This window comes from Mercenaria mercenaria, chromosome 2 (assembly GCF_021730395.1).
Source record: "Mercenaria mercenaria strain notata chromosome 2, MADL_Memer_1, whole genome shotgun sequence".
Classification (NCBI taxonomy): Eukaryota; Metazoa; Mollusca; class Bivalvia; order Venerida; family Veneridae; genus Mercenaria; species Mercenaria mercenaria.
In genome coordinates this window covers 29006892-29023453 of record NC_069362.1, presented here as the reverse complement: position 1 = coordinate 29023453, position 16562 = coordinate 29006892, and the positions used below count along the sequence as shown (strand labels likewise).

At 35.6% G+C, this 16562-nt stretch overlaps 1 protein-coding gene across 1 annotated transcript in view; it reads left to right on the top strand.

Annotated features, from left to right (window-relative positions):
* The first annotated feature begins 7682 nt into the window (after positions 1–7682).
* The window catches only part of LOC123563603 (inhibitor of nuclear factor kappa-B kinase subunit alpha-like), a 45001-nt gene continuing 36121 nt past the window's right edge, over positions 7683–16562 (top strand). The window contains exon 1 of the mRNA XM_045356481.2: positions 7683–7825. The gene's annotated coding sequence lies outside the window, so the exon portion shown is untranslated. The remainder of the gene's footprint in view (positions 7826–16562) is intronic.

Below are 16562 nucleotides of genomic sequence, written 5' to 3'. Positions count from 1 at the left end.
TTGTTTTAAAATCTGACATGTAAAAAAGTAAAGTAAAAGTGATAAGTTTCACTGCATTCAATCTGCGCGTCATTCGTTATTTTGTTTCGGATGACAGTATTTATTTCTTTTTATGACATAAATTTAATAATGTCAATTTGAAAATATTGTTGCAATCCATATAGGGCGTTTGATCTATATGAATATTCAGTAGAGTAGATTCTACATGAATAAGATCGTGTTATATATAATATAATATATAATATAAAAATGGAAAAGAAAACATAAATCTTTTTTCCACCATTTTATACGCCCGTTTGGAAAACGGGACGTATTATGGGAATGCCCCTGGCGGGCAGATGGGCGCGCGGGCGGCGTCCACAGCTTTTGTCCGGAACATATCTTCTACATGCATGGAGGGTTTATGATGAAACTTGGCACAATTGTTCACCACCATGAGACGGAGTGTCATGCGCAAGAACCAGGTCCCTAGGTCTAAGGTCAAGGTCACACTTGGAGGTCGAAGGTCAAATTCATGAATGACTTTGTCCGGAACATATCTTCTTCATGCATGGAGAGATTTTGATGAAAGTTGGCACAATTGTTCATCATCATAAGACGGAGTGTCAAATGCAAGAACGAGGTCCCTAGGCCTAAGGTCAAGGTCACACTTAGAGGTCAAAGGATACAAGAAAGAAAACTTTGTCCGGAGCATATCTTCTTCATGCATGGAGGGATTTTGATATAACTTGGCACAAATGTTTACCACCACAAAGCGGAGTGTCATGCGCAAGAACCAGGTACCTAGGTCTAAGGTCAAGGTCACACTTAGAGGTCTAAGGATTCAAGAATGAAAACCTTGTCCGGAGCATTTCTTCTTCATGCATAGAGGGATTTTGATATAACTTGGTGGCACAAATGTTCACCACCACGAGACGGAGTGTCATGCGCAAGAACCAGGTCCCTTGGTCTAAGGTCAAGGTCACACTTAGAGGCCAAAGGTCAGATACAAGAATGACTTTGTCCGGAGAATTTCTTCTTCATGCATGGAGGGATTTTGTTGTTACTTGGCACAATTATACACCATCATGAGACGAAGTATCATATGTTTCCCTTCTTTAGAATTACTTCCCTTTGTTGTTGCTATAAATAGCTTATATTGTAACTTTTTCATTACTAGTCGTAGGGAAAAATCGAGACCACTTTTCTGTAGTACAACATGCACGCTACATCCAATTTTGAGGTGTATTTTGACCAATCTCTACCTGGTAAAGATTTTTGTGTGGACTTACATTTTTTTTTTTGGATTTTTTTAAGATTAACTTCCCTTAGTTGTTACTATAAATAACTTATATTGTAACTTTTTTTGACTGACCGTAGGGAAAAAATAAGACCACTTTTCTTTGGTACAACATAGATGTTACTTTCCAATTTCAGGTGTATTTTAAGGCACCTCTACCTGGTAAGGAGTTTTTTTGTGGACTAAAAACAAAAGACTTACAATGATTACTAAACAACCACAAAATTAAAATTCCATTTGCAAATACAGGTGCTAGAGTAAAGAAATTTGCTGTGACGGGCGTATATTGTGACATTCTGGCACTTTTGTTAGTGTTTGGAATTATTTTTCTCCACTGTCATTGCAGTATTTTTGGAATTATGGGGAAAGTAATTTTGGTAAATCAACTTTACTTCTAGTCGTTTATTAACCCGGTAAGTCACATACTGTACGCGGAGCTTAAATATGTAAACAAAAAATAATTTTAAACACTTAACAGGTTAGCCAATAATTAGAAAAATAAAACTTCTCCTCCCATTTAAATTATTTTGGCACCAATTACATATGCGAGATAACAAAGTATATGTAAATTTCTTTTGCCAAACCACAAACCTATACTTAAACACCCTTACAATTTTCCGGGCTGAACTACTATTAACGAACAATACGGCTCAAACTCTATAAAACAGTTTGAAATTATTAAGATCTGCTAATGTGAATAGGTGTCCGCAACTAGTAAATTTATTAATACAGTTGTAAGGCCACACCAAACTGATTACTTGGTCAACGGAATTCCCGCTCCATTTTTTTCCAAAATCAAAAACAAATATTTTTTTTTGAAAATCAGCTTCCGCTCGCTTCAGTTTTTGCAGACTGATTTCAAAATTTCAGAGCGGGCGTTTTTCACTGTTTAGGGGCCTTATTATCACTGTGAAGCGACAGTAATTCATAAAATTTAATACTTTTAATCATAATTGTCCATTAAAACACCAGAAGAACATGTTTGAGGCTCTGTGTTGCCCCAGTTTGCAAAACTGACAGCTGAAATGACAGTTAGATTGTGTAAATAAATCTTTGAAAGATCATCAGAAAGAGTTTCCGCAGAACATTTTTTCCTCAAGATGAACACCAATATCTCATTATTTAAAACAGTGTCATTTAATAATGGCTGGTGATTAAAACAACGTTTTGCTGCAATCCTTAAAATTATACACACATATCAGCAGTAATTTGGTAGTACTTAAATGATGAACAGGCAGTATAATTCAGTTTGGACTTCACATACAGTGTTACATCATAAATAATATATTGTTTAAATAACTTTGATTTTAAGGACTGGAACATTGCTTCTATCAGCTATGTAAAATGAACACAATTTTCATGCGCACATGGAATTTTATTAGGGCAAAGGAATCCTAAAGAGCTTACAAACTCACAATCCAAGAAAACAAAAGGCTTACTTTTTTATTTTTCAAGCAGAGTTGAAAAACAAGAATATTATATAACTGTTTATAGATCCTTTTTCAGATTTGTTTAATGGGTACCATCAGATCTATTTATCAAAAAGAAACTGAAGATGATAATGCATTTATTGTTAAGACTTGCATCATCAAAAGTAACAAAATGCCGGTGCTAGTGGGCGTGGGCAGTGTTACATATTCCATTACTGCTCATGAACAGACTCAATAAAACCGAGTTGCAATTTTCACTGTGTGCTTTGTTCTCGGTGCTTCCGAGGGATCTACTTTCCAGATTTTATTTCTTTATCTGCCAAAGTTATATGTGAAATCAAAGAACAACAGAAAGTGTAAAATTTGTCATTGAATTTACAAGTGAATTTGGCAATGTGGATGATGGATTTCCTGGTATCTTGTGAAATTGCATTGAAAGTTGACAGACACTATGATATATAGGTCATGAGTATACCTAATGTACTGGTGAGGTGATTGCAGAATTTTCCATATATATAATGATTTCTGTTATACACTACATGAGAGTAACAGCTTTCTTATTCTTATGTAGTGACATAGAATCTAAGGCAAAACCCTTTATGTGGCCAGGGTACTGGCTTGCCTAGGATAAAACTTAGCAAACACATTAGTTCTATACACTAGAAATACGGTCAAATTGCCAGATTTTCTTGTATCCGCCTGTTGTCCCCCCAGTTTGTTTAAATGTCTAAATGTTTGTAATGTATTTTGGGAACAGTTTGTAATTAAACCTTCAACATTTAAAGATCTTTGGTTCTTGTATGTCTTTTCAAGCCATTTTGATAAGTTTTTGCAGTGCTTGTTGACTTTTGTGACAAGGTTTTTTATTTTTTTCTTCAAATCGCTCCTCGCCCGCTCCAAAAATAGGTGAAATCCAAAAACAAATATTTTTATTTTTATTTCGCTCGCTCGCTCCTAAATTTTTTGGAAAAAATCCGATGACCAAGAAATTAATTTGGTGTGGCCTAACAGTATTTAGTGTTTGAAATTATTTTTTGTCCAATAGCATTGCAGTACATTTCAAATTATGGGAAATTTATTTTAATAAATCAGCATTTGATTGAAGTGCGATGTTAGAGGCTAAGCTTCAGCCGGAAAACCTGCTCTGCGGGAACACTTAGACAGTCACAGCGGAGAGAGAAAACCAAGGATGTGAGGAGTGTGGAAAGGTGTATAAATACTGATGAAAGTTTAAGGCGTCACATGAAAATCTTTCCTGATTGATGCTTATGGTAGTTCTACAAGTTCGGATCCATTTTTGTTTCTTCACTGATTTTAAACTGGATTAAACTCCGAATTATAGAATAAACTTGCAACTTTTGGCAAATGTAAATCGATAGTGTCATGTGCTTTTTCTGCTCTTTGGTATGACGGGGCCAAGGATCGAACCCACGACATCGCGCACCCGAAGCGGACGCTCTACCACTAGGCTATAGACGTTGCCTTTATTTTAAGAGATCAGCGCATTTCAAGCTGATTTAAAGACACTGCTTAGAACTATTTAATGTTTGAACAATTTTAATATCATGTTTTATCTTTAGAAATATAATATTGTTGTCATGGGATTGCCATTCAATAAATAAATTTCGGTTCCGTATGCAGAACCCAGGCTTTAGTCTACGTAATGATAATACATTGTATGCCTTCCTGCCGGTTTATCAAATGTGCATAATCACCTTAAGTGATAATGCCCTTTTATGTATAAGGTTGGATTGTATTTGATATTTGAAGGAGACTTCCATTTGCTGAAATAAGATTTAAAATATCTTACAGTTATAATATTTAGTTAAAGTACTAAATATCCGGGTTTTATGCACTTTGGGATGGATATAGTTATAAACAAAATAACAATACAATAATTATTCCAATCCTTTATTTGCTTTTGAACTTTGTGTGCAGGACTTTTATGCGAATTTGTCTTGTTATCTTAAAATAATGTTTTTCCTAAGATGCAATCAATCTGAACACAGTGTCCTTATGCCACACTATACACAAAGATTAATGTTAGCCTAACATGAGCTCAACCATTGCTATATGATTTGGCAGATCTATTTTAACTGGTCTACAGCCTCGCGGTAAATGGTTTGAACTGCTGATTGTATGTATAGACGACATTTGTTGTTGAACAACGTAGCTTGACTGCCTAAGAAACAGCTTTTAGGAAGCATAACTGCAATAATAGTAATTAAGAGTGTGGATGTTCTCCAACAAAGTCGTCAGTGTGGACGTTCTCATTTTAATAATGTTGTTTGTTTTGCATAAAATATCGTCAGATATCCTTGTAAATTGCAAAATAAAACAATGGTTGACTATTATGCTAGTCACTGATATTAAATGAGCGTCAAATCTGTCCTCATTTCACGAAAATACGGTCAAAACTCACTTTCTTAGACAAAAGTGTGGTACAGCTCATACCCTCTTTGCCAACTGTTCGCGTTTTCGAGCAAAAACCAAGCTATACATACAATATGGAACACTACCGCAGAATAGTATACTCCAGGCCGGGTACGGTGCTCTTTATCTCGAGGCGAAAGCTGCAGTAATAAAAAAGTTACAAGACTTTTCTTACCTGAATCGACGTAAATTTGTGTGTGGTCAGCTCATTTGCGCTGCTTTTTTATGACGTTGCATTCTTGATTTCCCCACCGTGTTAATTCTACTATTCAAGGACGATATTGTCAGTTCAAGTTCATTAACTGTTTTCTAGGGTTTTTCTGCCTATGTATCTACCTTAAGTTTAGATTTCATCAATTCTGCATTTTTACTTTCTTTCATTTTTAATTCATTTTCCCATTTATTTAGTCTATTTGATTTCAATCTCAACTCCGCCGCTTTTTCACATTTCGTGCAGTGCGATTCACTGGAAAATTCCTGTTGCACAGGAGTAGTAAAATTTTCCTTCTGCTCCATGGTTGATGTATTATTTAATAACTTATCAGAAGAAATTTTACCTTTCACAATAGTTTCTTCACTGTCTTTTAATTTTTCATCACCAGACTCCAGGGTGATGTATACATGAATAGATGCATTACTCACTGATTCAGAAATGGATACTTCATCTTGAAGAATTTCACTTGCCGCTGAAGATTCGGGTGACCGCAGCAATGTACGACCTTGAATAACTAGAGAAACATCTTTGCACAGTGAACAAACAGATTTAACGTCATTGTCATTTTGTTCAATTTGAGAAATTTCCTCAGTAGTTAGTTTTAGGCATTTGTAATTTTAGTGCAAAACACACTCTTTGAACGATAGTCTTTCTTGCATTTAACACATGTTATGTCATCGGTTTCAGAGTTCTTACTTGTTGCGGCGGTGACCGTGGGTACTGTACTTTCCTGGTCTTTCACATTTACATAAGAAAAGTTTTTCAATCCCTCCATAATCAGACAGTTCAACTCATCAATATCTAATGGTTGTCCATTCACGATTGCACTACTAACCTTCTGCTGTATACCTGGCAGATCTATCTCAAGGATCAGTTTTGTATTTTTGTGTATTCTGTAAAGGTAAAGGTAAAGGTAAGTTTTATTTACCGTCGCTTGGTGAAACAATTAACATAAGCTCTCTAGAGCTTTTCTGCGACCCTGTATTAAGAACAGTTAAAATCAATTATACCTCACCCCCAGCAATTTGCTGGTACCCATTTACAGCTGGGTCGACTAAGGCAATCGTGATAAAGTGCCTTGCCCAATGACACACCACAATGGGCGTAGCCAGGATTCGAACCAGGGGCCTTCACCTCCGTAGGAAAGCGTCTTAGCCCTATCGACCAATGCGTCCACGAAGACTCTGGTAATATTTTGAACTATTATGCCGCCAGATTTGTCAGTAACATTAGAAAAGTGGAGTTGACCCCTACTCGTGCTCAGATGTTCATAATACTCTATGGCAGCATTTTTCAAAATTTCGAAGGTTGCTGCATCTGCTGTAACAACAAGCCCTCCTCCTGTGACGCTACCCTCAATATTGAATGTTCTTTTTGCTGCTAAAATCTTTTTTTCCACAGTCTTTTTTAAATTTAAATCATAGTCAGTTGTAAATGTTACCTTCTGTCCTCGCGCATTCTTGTTCATACCAGAATCACTAGTAGATCTACGCAACTTCTGCACTGTCAACCGAGTATCTGCCCTTTCTTCACCATTTACCTTGACAGCCCTCATTCTGGACCGCATCGTGAATTTTACGGCTGTGTCAAGTCTAAAAGGTCCCTTCCTGGTCAAAATTAATCAACGTTACAGGTGCATGCAGTCTACAATACTAATCAATTAAGACTAGATAATAAGACAAGTCTTTTAAAACTAATAGATTTTTCACAGCTGTCCAACTACTCAATATGGCTGTCACGCCAGAATCTCGCGAAGTCACCAACGACAAGATTTCATATTTTCAATTTTTAAAAACACACAGTCATTATAAAAATTCATCCATAAAAGTTTAAAATGTTCTTTCTATATGCAGTTAAAATTTCGACTGCTAGTTTAAGAAATTTTGAGTTTTTTTCTCAGTCTTCAATATGGCGACAGCCTTTCCGCGCCACATTTCAACAAAGAGTTTTTCAAGTTTCACATTTAAAATCGATCGCTCCATGTGACGTTTAAAATGTCCTAGCAGTCTTAAAAACTTCAAAGCGTACAGTTTACGCTATAAAACACAATAAAATACGAGTAAAACTAATAAAACTATTCGGTCCTGAGACCGAATGTTCTTGTACAGCATGGAATCATCGGAAAGTAGACCGGTGCTGGATAAATTTTGACCTTTATTTCATATATTTTGAAAATGCTCTAAAGTATTGAAAATGATGCCTCGAGATTTAATAAATTATTTCCGGGAAGAAGATAGAAATATATCATTGTTCCAGATTATTGTATGGGTCATGCAACCTAATACATTTAGTTATATCATACCTGTATGGGTCTTTCCCAGTTTAAAAATAGATGTAATCACGTGACCAATAGGAATTTCCGTCCTTTTTCGTCAAAGTTGTTTTGTTTTTGTTAAACTCAACATAATTAGCGTAAATTAAGGTATTCTTCCTGTTAGATGTGTTTACACGCTTAAATGAACATTACAGGTAATATATAGAGTCAGTATATCACCATCACATAAATTTACATTAAAGTCGCCATGTAACCGGATTAGCGATTTTCGGTCAAATTTTCTTCATAGATAACGCACATCTGGCATAGCAATTTAGTCCCTCCACCACTCAGTGTCAGGAGTTAAAGTATAGTGGTCGCATTCCATATGTTGAACATGTTCAGTGCATGTACAACTAAAGCCTTGTCAAAATGTGGCAGAGGTAGCCTTACTCATTTGTATTGTGGTGACATATTTTATGATCTGATATATTTAATAGTTGTCATCCCTCTAAGCCTTACACATATCTGCATTTTACTGTTATGAAAACAAAGACTTGAAACGATTAAAAAAAGTCATAATATACTGGTCAGACTTACTTGCTTTAATAAATCAAACATTAATAATGATGTAGAAACTTCATATGGGTTGAATTTAATCTATAATTTTAAATAAGAGACTTAAATCTTCAAAAATGGCAGTGGCTAGGTAGCCGGTTCCGGCTACGTAGACTAAAGGTCTAGGTAGCCGGCTCTATATATACATATCGTATATGAACATGTAAGTAAAGGTAGCCGGCTTAAATAAACTGTATCTATAAAGGATTATAAGGATCATTATATTAGTTAAATAAAATACATTTCTTGTGATTAATTATTTACTATTTATGCTAAATACCTGTTTATTTTGCCATATTTACGCACCCATATGATATCGGCGGACATTTTGTTATGTTAAAATGTACTCGATACATATTCGAGATACACTGATTCAATCTTTAAAGAAGCCTAAAAGAAAACAAAACAAACAGTTAAGAAAACATAAAACAAAGAGCATCATCATACATTAAATGATGCGGTTCTACTGAACATAACGGCGTTTGATCTATTCGTATGCCTTTTTTTAAGTGAAAATTTTAAGTAACCATCACTTTCGCACTTCTATGTGCGTCTTTAATTAATTAACTAATTACTTATTAATATCTTCGCCGATTTGTATATAAGTCAATGATCTTGATTGGTTTTAATTGTTTGTTTGAACATTTATTCTAAGGTACAGGCCTCGATCTTGGCGGTTGCCCGAGGCTACCAGTTTTTCAGACGGACTACCGAAATTCCCAAGCTGGGTAGTCCGTCGGGCTACTAAGTTTTCAAACTTGTTAATAATAAAAGCATGAAATTTCACCGATTTATCTGATGTTTCCTTTTAAATGACGACGATATTTTCGGTCAGCATAACACGAAAATTACCTGGATTGACTGGAATTTACCCGCAAATCGTAAAGATATCAAAACGTCATGCTAGTAATTTTCCATTCCACGAGCACGTGTGACCTATCGTATCGCCGTTACTTAAATGTTTATCGACACGTACACATAAAACGCTTATAGTGCATTCATGTTTTAATATAATTGCTTCAAACTTTCAGCCCCACTTTAGAAGTAATACAGTTTGAATTCAAAAACGAGCTTAATAAGATGTCGATAGAAATGTAGGCAAAATTTAATAAAAACTATCGAAGTTTCATACAATTAGAAATTTGTAAAATTTCAAACAGCGCGATCTTAATTATTTATTTATTTCTAAAAGTAAATAAATAATACATACTATGGTCATAAAATTCAGACTTTTGACAAGAAAGTACAAAAAAAAAACAGAATTAAAACATCTTAAATAATGAAAAAGCGGCAGCAATTTAAATACATCGAGTAAAACGATTTTTGGCAAACAGATTTCTGCAAGTACGGATGAATAGGTTACGGGACCTCATGAACGTAAATAAAAACAATGATTGTTTTAACATAAAGCAGTATGATGTCGTTGTGGTTTTTAATAAGTTTAATAAGTAAATGAATATCTGTACATGTCTTATTTGACTCGACACTATGTCAGATATTCTTTTCAAACAATAATGTAAATTCATTGAGGGCAAATAGGTAACAGAGGTAGGAATCTACTATTATTGTTTGACACATTTACCTGTCAGTTTATACGGGATATTGCACATTCGCTTTAAAAAAAATAAAGAATAAACCTTTTTTACTGATTTCTTCTCTGCAATTTAAAGAACCGAGGCCGTACGATCAGACAGTGATGTGTCACATGGCGCGAAAACATGACGTAATGCCATGACAATCTCGGGCAATTATACCGCCTGATCCATTATTGCAGTTAAATTTGAACAGCTACACTATATTTAAAAGGCCCTGGCTAAAAAAGTAAGTTTTAGAAGGGTAGTGCAAATTTGAACCCCATGCCTGGCATATAACTAAATACTGGTATAGGTCTTACTTTTTTTCTACAGTTTTCTCCCATAATTTCTGTCTGCTAGTTACTTGAATATTGCAGCATGTTATTCACTTACTTTTGCTTAGCCTGCCCATGGATGGTGTGGGTAGGTTAGTTGCCTACCATTTAAATAAATGAATGTTGAATCAAGCATAAACTAAAATACATCATATTTATAAACAAAATGATTTCGGACAGTTAAAAATGTTTTCGGGCAAGTGGTTTTCTTAACTTAATTGCCCGAAAGGACAAGTGCTGAAAAAAATAAGGCGAAGACTGTAATATATTCTTCTCTTTTCCAAAACAGGACTACCAGAAACCTGGTCGGGCTACTTGATTTCACAAGTTGGTAGCCCTGCTGGCTACCAGCAAAAGTAGGTTAAGATCGAGGCCTGAGGTAGCGTGATGAATGTTAAATGTGAAATTACATGTACATATCAAAAGACTAAATTCTAAGGGCCAAATTCTAAAGGATCGCAGACAATTGAAATCATCTATCTTTTTTATTTCAATTTCAAAACTACAAAAATTTATTAAATTTTTTATTAAACATGCCATTCAAACACGCGGATGACGATAACAACACTTTGATCATTTGTTGATAACATAACTTAATATCGGCCGATATGATACAAGTTTGTAAATACGACAAAATAAACAGGTAAATCACAAATTTTAAGTAAATAGTAAGTCACAAAAATGTAATTTATTTAACTTATATAATGATCCTTTATAATAAAGTTTATCAAAGCCAGCTACCTTGACTTCAGTGTACATAATAATGCATATATATAGAACCGGCTACCTAGACCTTTAGTCTAGGCAGCCGGAACCGGCTACCTAGCCACTGCCTTCAAAAATATGATGTGACAGGTGCAAGGAGATGTCTACCCTGACACCGGTTTCAGTAACAGCAGACTGCCAATATGACACTAAATTACAGAAATAAAACAAAAAATATACATACATAAAATGTCAGCGAGGCAAGTTTATGCTTTAATGACTCAACATAAATTCAATACCAGAGATGTACAAAATATATTCATTACAAATACCAGAAAATGTTCCCAACGGATTTTATTTGGGGATTTCCAAACAGAAATATGCAGAATAAGTTTGGACGTGACTGAGACAGCGACAGTCAAATGTTAGTTATCACGCTGTCCCGAAACATCCTATTATTTGGACTACAGAGGGGACCTTTGTGACCAAGTGGTTATAAATTGGTCCAAGAAAAGTCACAAATTAGCTATCTACATCAACAGTTTACTGCCCAACAGTCAATACTGATTATAACTGGGAGGTGCTTTGTCTGGGACTGACTATTAAAAGATGAGCAAGTTCATTAGATGGTATTTCTACTTCTACAGTTTGTAATACAGATCCCAATCATCTGGAATATATATGGCTGTATGGCTAAATCTGGCACGATTCCTAAATTAATTGAAAATAGGATATCGAAGATCTTAGTTTAGTATAATTTTCGTTCATCTTAATAAACCATTGGGGGCCCCCTTGGCCGAGTGGTTAAAGTCGCTGACTTCAAATCACTTGCCCCTAATCGATGTGGATTTGAGCCTCACTTGGGGAATTGAATTCGTCATGTGAGGAAACCATCCAGCTGGCTTACAGAAGGTTGGTGGTTCTACTCAGGTGCCCACCCATGATGAAATAAAGTATGGAGGGGCACCTGGGGTCTTCCTCCATTAAAGCTGTAGGAAAGTCGTCATATGACCTATAATTGTGTCGGTGTGACTTTAAACACAACAAAAACAAAAACTAGACCCAACAAAATAAAAAATCAATAAATATAAACCATTGGGATAGGAAAATGACTATTTTGCATTTGATTTTGGCATATTCTGTGTAATTGTTATGGTTTTATAGCTAATTCTAACTATATATAGCTAAATTTAGCTATGTAGCTAATTTGTGAGATTTCTGGGACCTGATAAAGGTCGCTTGCTTTAAATCACTTGTCCCTCACGAATGTGGGTTTGAGTCAGTCGGGGTATTGAATTCTTCATGTCAGCCAACTGGCTGGGGTCTTTCTCCTACATTAAAGCTGGAAGCTTAAGTCGCCATATGACCTATGGTGTAGATGTAACATTAAACCCAACAAAACAAACAAACTAAATGTGTCAGTGCGTAGCTAGTTGGATGACTAAGCTAGTGATTTTAATCTATTGAATTACAATTAGTTACGGCAAAAAAATGTTACCTGTAAGGTTGCACTTGCTCCTTTTTTCAAATTTAATAAATTAGATCTTACATTGTAATTACTGTAACAAATGAGCACTGCTGTGCAAAAACCAACGTCAGACTGTTTACTTATCAGTTGCATACAAGTGCTGAAATAGATGCAGGGACGAATAATTGGTATACTATGATGTCAGGGCACTCGTTTGGCCATTTTTGGAGTCGAATATGGGCCCCATTCCCCTCATAAAATAATGTTTTTTCCCCTTTCTCAGAAGAAAATTCCCCTGATAACAGGTTGTTTGACAGAACTAGATAATGAACTCTCTTTCAAGTTATATTATAGTGCCTCTAAGGAAGGTTACTGCTGCAATATAGTTACATTAGTTAGAAATGATTGAAAACAGTATTAATAAGTGTGAAAAGTAGTACTTATATATGGCTAAAATCTTCCCCGTTTTGTCTTAAAAGGACAAAAAATTCCCCTTCCTGAGGGTATAGGTACCTGTCCCCAAAAGTTGTCTAGTGCCCTGGATGTGCACTGATCTGGGTCCATGCTGGTCAAAAAGCCCTAATGCTAGTTTTTGCACAGTGGTGCTCAAATGTAATGGATTAGTTTACATAAATATATGATTATCTGAATACTTTTATGTTAAAGGTGTAGATCTACTATTCTAATATGCTTTTCTCTGTGAAAACACTCTTACTCTAGAATGACGTCAGTGTTTTTGTTGCGACCAAGAAAGAGCGCTACTATATTTTATCTACTGTTTCAGATTAAGGGCATATAAGAATCTAAATAATTTATACTAAAACCATAGTTTAACACTATTTATGCACTCGGGCGGTAATACGTCATACAAATAATTTCACAAGGGTGCATCGTGCATAAATAGTGTTAACACACTCTTTTGCTATAAATTATTTCTTAAATATATTATAAGTGTCCCCCACCCCCCTCATCCAATAAACAACTCCAACATCTGCCGCTAATCGGTGATTATGCAATAGTAGCTAATTGGAGGGCAGTTGTGGGGTTCCCACTAACCATGAAGATGTGTGCAATGAAGTTGTAAGAATTCAATGTATTTCAGTAAATGTAGAATAATAAATAAGAAACAAATGTTCACCAGATCATGGTTTAAATTCAGAACGAATAAAGTTGGCAAGACAGAAACAAATTCCTTTTTAGCTCGACTATTCATAGAATAGTAGAGCTATTGGACTCTCCCATTCACTGTGACAAACTGACTTACATTGCACAGGTTCCATAACTCTATTTTGCTTTTTTACAAAATTATGCCCCTTTTTCTACTTAGAAATTTTTGGTTAAGGTTTTGTATGTAAGCTGGTAACTCAGTAACCACTTGTGGGAATGGATTGAAACTTCACACACTTATTCACTGTGATGAACTGACTTACATTGCACAGGTTCCATAACTCTATTTTGCTTTTTTACAAAATTATGCCCCTTTTTCGACTTAGAAATTTTTGGTTAAGGTTTTGTATGTAAGCTGGTAACTCAGTAACCACTTGTGGGAATGGATTGAAACTCCACACACTTATTCACTGTGATGAAGTGACCTACATTGCACAGGTTCCATAACTCTATTTTGCTTTTTTACAAAATTATGCCCCTTTTTCGACTTAGAAATTTTGGTTAAGGTTTTGTATGTAAGCTGGTATCTCAGTACTTACTAATGGGAATGGATTGAAACTTCACATACTTGTTCACTGACATGATCTGACATGCACTAAGCAAGTCCCATAACTCTACTCTTTTTTTTTTCAAAATTATGCCCCTTTTTCGACTTAGCAGTTTTTGGTTAAATTTTTGTATGTAATCTGATATCTCAGTATCCACTAATTGGAATGGATTGAAACTTCACACACTTGTCACTGACAAGGCTGTTGAATAGTCGAGCGTTGCTGTCCTCCGACAGCTCTTGTTATGCTTCCCGAAGGGGCGGGGGGAGCATATAGTCAGCACCTTGTCTGTCTGTCCATCTGTCAGTCCATCACAATTCACACTTCTTGTCAAGAGTATAACTAAAAAAGTATTGAAGAAACTAAGTTGTAACTTCACACAATGATAGAGCTCATTGAGAGGGAGTGCAGGGACAAGGAACCATAACTCTAGGTGGTCCCATTTTTGAATTATCTCCCTTTTTTGAAAAGCTTTTCTCGGGCATAACTTGAATACTATGTAAGGTATTGACTTCTTACTTTGCGTATTGATAGGGGTCATTGAGAGGGAGTGCAGTGACAAAAAACCATAACTTGTGATGGTCCAATTTTTTAATTATCTCCCTTTTTTGAAAACCTTGTCCTGAGCATAACTGGAACACTATATAAGGTTTGACTTGATACTTCATATATTCATAGAGATCAGTTAGAGGGAGTGTAGTGTTAAAGAATCACAAGTCATGCTGACAGCATAATTCCCCTCCAAAATTTTTATATTTTTTTTTACATATCTCAATCAACAAAACCCTTTCTAGATGTACATGATAATGAAAACTGTATCATTTAAAATATGTTTTAAATCATTTTCTTTTTTAATGTAACATATTCATGAAAAATATTGCTTTTATCTCGACACAATTTTTCCTCTATGTTAGTGGTTACGGTGCAGTTTTCCCCTCCTTAAGGGCCCGCCACCGTTCCCCCAAAACTTAATAAAAACACTGTTAACACAATCTCCGTGACAGGGAGCATCCATCGTTGTTACTGAATGCCATGTTTTATAAATATTTATCAGTTTTATAAACTAGGTAGAATATTGAAAAGTTAAAAACATGTTTTTCTTCCTATAAAGATAATAAGATTTGTGATATATATATTCCTATATAATTCTTTATTTTTAGCTAACCAGTCACAAAGTGACAAGGTGAGCTTTTGTGATCACGTGGCGTCCGTGCGTGCGTGCATCCGTAAACTTTTGCTTGTGACCACTCTAGAGGTCACATTTTTCATGGGATCTTTATGAAAGTTGGTCAGAATGTTCATCTTGATGATATCTAGGTCAAGTTTGAAACTGGGTAAAGTGCGGTTCAAAACTAGGTCAGTAGGTCTAAAAATAGAAAAACTTGTGACCTTCCTAGAGGCCATATTTTTCAATGGATCTTCATGAAAAGTGGACAGAATGTTCACCTTGATGATATTTAGGTCATGTTTGAAACTGGGTCACATGTGGTTCAAAACTAGGTCAGTAGGTCTAAAAATAGAAAATCCTTGTGACCTCCCTAGAGGCCATATTTTTCAATGGATCTTCATGAAAATTGGTCAGAATGTTTAGCTTGATGATATCTAGGACAAGTTTGAAACTGGGTCACGTATGTTTAAAAACTAGGTCAGTAGGTCTAAAAATAGAAAAACCTTGTGGCCTCTCTAGAGGACATACTTTTCATGAGATCTTCATGAAAATTGGTGAGAATTTTCACCTTGATGATATCTAGGTCAAGTTTGAAACTGGGTCACATGCCTTCAAAAACTAGGTCATTAGGTCAAATAATAGAAAAATGTTTTGACCTCTCTAGAGGCCATATTTTTCAATGGATCTTCATGAAAATTGGTCAGAATTTTTAACTCGATGATATCTAGGTCAAGTTCAAAACTGGGTCACATGAGCTCAAAAACTAGGTCACTATGTCAAATAATAGAAAAAACGACGTCATACTCAGTTCAAAAGTGGGTCATGTGGGGACATGTGAGCGATTCAGGACCATCATGGTCCTCTTGTGTATTATATGTTTGAAATATAAAATATTTTTCTTGTAATAAACAAGTGCCGGGAAAAAAAATATATCAGAGGCAAAATTGACAGTGTCTGCTCCCTGTTGCATTATCTTATGTACACCAAAGTTGGTCACAGTGTTTATGGGCATAAAATAAAAGCTCAATAATCATTTGGATAGTCCCTGTCAGTCTTTAGTAATGGCCCTTGAATTACTTAAAATAGCGAAATATGACAGTGTCAGCTTAATAACTTGAGTCCACCAAACTTAGACAGAATGGTTATTGACATATGAGCCATGCCATGAGAAAACCAGCATAGTGGCTTTGCGACCAGCATGGATCCAGACCAGCCTGCGCATCCGCGCAGTCTGGTCAGGACCCATGCTGTTCGCTTTCAAAGCCTAATGGAATTAGAGAAACTAATAGTGAACAGCATGGATCCTGACTAGACTGCGCGATGCGCAGGCTGGTCTGGATCCATGCTGGTCGCAAACCCACTATGTTGG